Raw genomic sequence first — 6,572 nt, 5'->3', positions numbered from 1 at the left:
CTTCTCAGCTAAAAAAACTCAAATTCAGTTATAAATAGATATTTTCATTACTTCTCAACTAAGAAAACTCAACCTACTCTCTATCTCTCTAGATTTCATTGCCATATATAGCAGGAATCGTAGATCCGACGTTACCACAAGGATCATGAAAGGATTATCTACAAGTTCTAAGGATTGGATTTTCGGTTAAGACATTTTCAAGTTTCAGCGTAAAATCGAGGTAAGGCTCGGTTTTCATTCCCATTCTACTAGTTTTGTATAGAATGGAGTCGTGAGTATATTCTATACTGTGGGTTGTAGGTTTTGGAACTCGGTTCGCTGTTTAGGGGCCTTGAAGTTTGGGATTTTCCATTTGGGAAAAAGGTAAGGGGAATTGTGTTTATATTGGTTATTTTCGAAATCGGACTCAATATAACTGTGGTTCACGGTCCTGTGTGCATTTTGGTTACTCATTTGGGAGGATCTAATGGATAAAACTATGGGTTTTTCATTATTACAATTTTTGGAAAAAAGGGGTATTGGGTTGCATCCCTGGTTTTGTTGAAAACCGTATAAATATGCTGATTTATACTGTGTAATAGGGATGGTCGTACTTTGACTTTATTTAAATTGTATATGTTTGGAAAATCATGATTTTAGATTGCCAAATGGGTGTGGTATGTTTGATTATATGAGCATGCATAGTTGTGTTTTGTGGAATGCAATTGGAACTGGGTTCTGAGTTGTTCCAAGTACTGAGAGTGTCTGTCTCTATATTCGTGGGTGTATGAAATCGCTAGGCCATGTTTGGTAAGTGTCCGACTCTATATCCGAGGGCGTGAGCCTTACTGAATGATCACCGAAGGGTGTGGATCCACGAGTTTGCGCTGGTACGATGCCATGGGAGTCGAAGACTAACCATGTGCCGGTGGCGCCGTGCATCGTAGGTCGGCTACGGGCCGGCGCCGGATATCGCGGACCGACTTTGGGCTGAAGGGTGTGATGACACCGAGATTGCGTGATCATGTGTGCGTGCGTGTATGCACTGTTGTGAAACTAGTACTGGAACTGCATTTTAACTGTGTATGTGTTGTGTATCATGATAACACTCGAATGCTACACACCGATATAACTTGTATTCTTCCTTACTGAGAAGTGTCTCACCCCTGCTGTACATACATATTTTTAGGTCCTTCAGGTAACCGGAGCTAGCTTCTTGGTGTAGGGGCGTAGTGGTCAGTATACCGTGGATAGCGCTTAGGTAAGAGCTAGGTCTTTTGTTCTCGAATTGTCATTTTGAGGTATGGTTGATAATTAGGTTTATGTTTTGTGCTATGGAGCTTGGACTCCTGTTGTATGAACTCTGGTATGGTACTGTATGTATATATATAGAAAAACCTATTTCCGCTGTGTATATGGTTGTATATGAATGTGTATATGCCTGGGAACCCCACGGGGTCGGACCCTCATTTATCGTACTATATCTATGCTTCGTGTTATGTCTAGACAGTACACTTTTTTGGGGTATAAGAAAGGTGGATGCAAGATGGGTGATCCTGTGGCAAACAAAGGGGTGATTGAGGACATGACTTTTGTTGTTAAAGTCAACGGGCAGCGTACTCAGGTAAAGGAAGAGAAACAAATGCCAGAAAATTGCAGCAGCATCAATAATGTTATTTTTGTAGAGTTAGAGACTTAGAGCAGAACTGCGGGGAGTTTTATCTTAGGTCAATAGTATCATGATATGAATGGGCATGTGATGTAGGTGGAGCAACAGACTCAGGGCAAAGATGACATAGTTCATATTGTAGGGAGTTTCAGCTCGGGAGACCAGTGGAATCACGGTGGGCTCATGTGTACTATCAAACCACTGACTCAGGCGTGTGAGTTGATGAGGGTTCCAATTTGGAAGAGGGTGATAGGATGTCGTGGAGCGATGTATCTATTGTGTGTGAATAACATGTTATTGGATGAAAAGCCTTTAACTGAGGCTAGTTAGTTGGATACTTTGTTGAAAGTTTTTGACATGAATGTGTTGGGTACAATATTGGTCTTGGTTTATTGATTCGCATGGACAAAATTGTAGGGAGATTGGTTTTATCTCAGGGGTGGTTTTGTGAAAAGCTACAGGGAGATTAGTGTTATCTCAGGGTGGCTTTATGGACGGAACCGTAGGGAGACTTTGTTTGCAGTCTCAGGGGGGTTCAATGGAAAATCAATATGAAATGTCTACCGTTCGGTACCCAAAGATGAACTATGATGTTCGGGATATGTCAAAGGTCCTACATGATTATGTAATGTAGTGTTTCAGATGGCAATAGAGTGGACCGTCAATTGTTAGTTTTGTTGAGGACTATGTAGGGGACTTTGGTGATATAAGGCTTGCAGCAGTTTTTGTGTTTTCTATTGTGGGAAGGTTTTATTGGAAGCCTAGGGTGAAGTTTTCGGGTATTGCATCTACAACTATATCAAGGTTAATGGTAGAAGCTGAAGCTGTCATCGGCAAGTTCAAGCGACATTGCTTGGACTTGGTGCATGTCTCCAAGTGCTAGAAGGGAGACGGTCCCAACTGAGCGTTTCAAGTTCAAGGTGGAGAAATCAGTTATATTTTCGGGTTCTCCTAAGGGGCGTATAATCGCCAAGGTGGAGATTGTTATATTTGTGTGTGACTCTTATACTTAGTGGGATCACAAACAAAGGAAGGAAAACATGTGAGAGAAGTCTTCTTGTGCTGGTAGTAAAAGACTCATTGATGAGTGCCCTGTGCTCATCGACGAGAAGATACCAAGGGTAAGAAAATTTCATAGTTAAGACTCGTCGACGAGAGGATAGACTCGTTGATGAGTAGGCTTCTTGGACTTGTCAACGAATCCCCCATTCTCGTCGATGAGTGCACTTGGGCTACGAGAAGTTATTTGAATTTTGAATTTGAACGGTGTGACTATTGGGGATTTAGAGGGAAACCTTTGAGGGTTTATTATATATGTTATTCTGAGCATATTTTGGCATGTAAAAGAGTGAGAGAGGGTAAGAGAAGGAGAGAAGATCATTGAGTGTGTATCTTTGATTTTCATAGCAAAATCTCTTGCCGATTACTCCCGTGGATGTAGGCTTGGCCGAACCACGTAATTCCTCGTGTTGTTGCCTTTATTATTACTTTCTTTATATTACTATGGTTATGGAATGATTATGAATTCATCATTGATATTGTTGTATTTATATAATGTTTATTCCGTTGCGAATTGTTGGAAGAGACCCTATTTTCACAATACCACTAAATTGTTAATTAATATTTAATTAATAAAAAAAATCAAAAAGAAAAATTTGTTAAAAGTGGGGTATCGCTCCACTTAGTTTACGAAAAACCCTCTTACAATATATATAGTAGGGTAAAAGTAGGTGACTTTCGTAATTGCACCTACTTATTTTACACATAAATTGGGTCTAACTCAAAATAATAAAATTATTCAGATTATTTTTAAATTAAACAAAAAAACAAAAGAATACTCGCTTAGTGCGAGTTTTTTTTTTTTCCTAATTTATTTTTTTTTTAAAAATATATTAAATAATATATTTTTTTAAAAAATAATTTCTTAAATAACTCTAACTTAATCTCATTATTTGATCCTCTCACAAGTAGTGAAATTTAAAGGGCCAGAGGGGGACGTGTGTGAAGGCAAATCTCCTCGGAGTGTTAAGGCTTGATGAGACACTTTCCATGCGTACCGGAAATAGCTTGAACCCACGTCTTGCGAACTGCACGACCCCTAAGAGAGGTGGAGGGGGAGACGTGGCCTTGGCGGGAACCAGAATCTGAGGCGGGGATGGGTGGAGGAAAGGTCATTGTGGCGGCGATGGCGGTGTAGCTATCGAAGGGTGAGGAATGAGGATGTGTTCGCGCAGATATCGAGCGGTGGGATCCCGTGGTTCGTAGGGACGACCGTGGTGCTGTCACTGGCGTCATTGATCCCTCTGTTAAAGGGGGTGAGCGTGCAGTCCAAGTCGGAGGGCGTGATGAATTCAGACGCTGTGGAACGGGAGGATTGCCATGTTGGGTCTGGTTGCTTCGGCCTTCACTGAATATGTTAAGGGTGGTGCCCTTGTGTAGCTCACCCCCACCATCTTCTAATATTCCTTTTGGACAACAACTACTATAATATTTTATTGATTATCAATACTGCTATCAATAGATAGATCAATGTTTTTACAGTAAAAATACTACTGTAATATTATTGTAATTTTTGGCTTATACTGATTGATATTTTAAGGCCATAAATAAATTTATTAATGTGTTTAATTTCATCATCATTTGGGTAAATTAATTGCATCGACCACAGACACAGTGCTGCTTAATAGTTTAAATCGAGGGTGGCTGTTTGATTCTTATAAATTTAATTTTATATTAAATATGAATTTCAAATATGATACTATTACAGCTACATTGTTAAAAGGAATAAAATATAATTTAGTGAAACTATTTGTGTGATTTACCTCTATTTTTTCATAAAAAAAATTTGGATGCAATATTTGTTAATCTAGGTTCATACTATTAACAATGTTGTATTATTGAGTTGTTAGTTTAGTTGTTAATTCAGTTGTATTTTTCATTTCGTGTAAATACTATCAATTTCGGAATATACAATTTTATTTATTTAACATGGTATTAGAGAGTTTTTCTCTCCGCTCCGCTCACGCTTTTCTTTGATTCTCCCTCATTGAGATCTCCCCTTAGATGGTCTCGCTCTTGTCGGCCATCAGTTGCGGTCTCATTCTTCCGACGAGGTGCGGTTACTTCTCGCATAGACTCTTCGCTCGAACTGTCCCCTATCTGACATCACTTTCTTGTCTCTGCTAGCAAAATCATCCTCTCCTCAGATTTTTTTTCTTCATTTTGATTATGGGTTCATATCATTCGACGAAGATTTCGTCCCCTGTTATCTATTTTTGTTAATTTTAGGAAGTCCTTGGACAGTTGATCGATTTGCGATTTTTATTTTGACGACGTATGCTTTTAATCCCCACGAAGGCTTCATTTAAAATATATCTTTTGTTAGATGCGTGATGGATTAGAAAATTCACACGACGAACTTGGTTCTGTTGATATTGTTGTATTCGGATAAGTGACATAGAGAAATCATTTGAGCATAATTATTAGATCAATACAATTTTTATAATTATGTATTTTTTAAATATATTTATAATATATCGGTTCGAATTGATTAATTATGGTTGTTGAATGGTTCAAATCGATAAAAGAAAAATAAAAAAATTCGAACCAAAATGGAAACGAAAAAAATGACTAACCAAATTTTCAATTTCATTTGATATGATTTTCTTGCTTAACTCTATTTTTTTTAAATTTTTCTTGTCCATCCTTAAATAGCACCAACCCACTAAAAGAAAAATTAGAGTCGTCCCTACAGTAAGCCCAACTAGCAGGGTCATGCATGTTTACCCCAAAGGCCAAAACAACAAAAAAGGCCCGAAGGTGTCAGATGCTTCTGGAAAGTAAATTGGCATCATGTGATGTACCATCAAAGTATCCCATCATTCCTGCCGAGGCCACGTCTCCTCCTCCACCTCTCTTGGGAGCCGTGCAGTTTGTGGGTTCAAACTGTGGCCGGACATGGAAAGCGGTGATCATCAAGCCTTTAACACCATCGGGCAATTCTTGCCGACAAATGTCGTTGGATTATCCAACGAGATTTGCTTAAGTTGACTTGTTCAATGAAATTTGCTTTCACACGCATTAATATTTGAGTATTTAATTTTTTTAAATCTTTGTATTTGATTCAGTAAAATTTATTTAAATTTCTTTAAATTAAGTAACGATAGAATTATTATTAAAATTATTTTTTTAAAAAAATATTATTTAATATATATATTTTAAAATAAATCAAGAAAAAACTCGGCTTAGTGCCCTCCCACGAGTTGCTCATTATTTTTGTCACTCTGTCCTCTACGCTTGCAGGAACTGACGGGGGCAGAGCAAGCTTGCCGTCGGTCCTTGGCCTTCAAACCTCAGGCCGTCACGTGCAACAACCAACTGATGACGCCTAATAGGCAGCCCTCAACCTCAAGCCCCATTCAAGTATTCCGACTCCCTCACAAGCACAACCTTTGGATCAATTTTTTGTTTACATTATGCTTGTTCATTCAATTTTTAATTTTTATTTTTAAAACCCTAGTTTTTGTTTGAAGTTATGCTTCTCTATTATTTTTGGAAGTCCTAATTTGAGTTAGTCCATCATTGTTATCTTTTACTATATTAAACATTATAATTATATTTCTCTATTTTTTTAAAGGCCAAATTTGATGAGAGCCCTAAATTGTTATTTTTTACTACAATAATTTTTGTTTGAAATTATGTTACTTCTTTTCTTTAAAAGCTACAATTTGATATTTTTGTTACCTTGTGAGTAAATTTTTTTAAGGTATATATATATTTTTTCTATTCAGTGTAGTGAAAAGTAAGTTTTTATTTAAAAAAAAATTTATTTAGTTGTGCTCTAATGATATGTCTAAATTTATTACAATAATTTATAATTATTAAAAATAATTTTAAAAATTGAATTTTATAAAAAAAAATCTTG

Source organism: Malania oleifera, chromosome 10 (assembly GCF_029873635.1).
Source record: "Malania oleifera isolate guangnan ecotype guangnan chromosome 10, ASM2987363v1, whole genome shotgun sequence".
Lineage (NCBI taxonomy): Eukaryota > Viridiplantae > Streptophyta > Magnoliopsida > Santalales > Ximeniaceae > Malania > Malania oleifera.
The sequence above is the reverse complement of the archived record's forward strand: the minus strand, read 5'-3'. Positions refer to the sequence as shown.